The sequence below is a fragment of the Buceros rhinoceros genome, unplaced genomic scaffold (assembly GCF_000710305.1).
Source record: "Buceros rhinoceros silvestris isolate BGI_N320 unplaced genomic scaffold, ASM71030v1 scaffold34655, whole genome shotgun sequence".
NCBI classification, from domain to species: domain Eukaryota; kingdom Metazoa; phylum Chordata; class Aves; order Bucerotiformes; family Bucerotidae; genus Buceros; species Buceros rhinoceros.
Window position 1 is genome coordinate 9353 of NW_010415180.1, and position 608 is coordinate 9960.

A 608-nucleotide genomic window follows, 5' to 3' on the forward strand; every position below is an offset into this window, starting at 1 on the left:
CCCCCTCCTCAGGAGCTTCCCCACGCCCACACTCCCCCCCCGCCCCCACTCTTCTCTTCCAGCTCCACACGCCCTCAGCTCCACACCGCACCAGTGCGGCCTAAAGCAGTGCAGCCACTGAGGGAACAGGCAGGGCACAGCAGTGGCGTCGAACCAAACCCCTGCGGAGGACAAATGGCCACTGGAACTGTGGACATGCTCCAGCATGACACAAACAGATCGGTCACGCGATGAGAGAAGCTGCTCTTCGCGGTACCGGGCTCCACTCCAATTATCTTTATCTTGTCCAAGAGAGAATTAAGAAGGTTCCAGAAAGGGTCTGAGACCAGGAGAAATTGTCTCCATGCGATAAGAGACTTGAGAGAAGGAGAGGGGACGAGGAGCTGGAGGCAGCGTGCCAGGACAGCAGGGGATCCTGGAGCAGAGCCGGGGGCACACTCGCAGAAGTGGCAGCGACGGCCAATAAAAGACAAAACATGGAGGATTTTAACCAAGAGCCCGGGAACAGCCCGGAGACTGCGGGCAGCAGCAAAGCGGATTAGACATGGAAAAGAGCCGACTGCCCCAGTGAGACCGAACAGGCCTGGAGCGGCTTTGGAACTCACTGC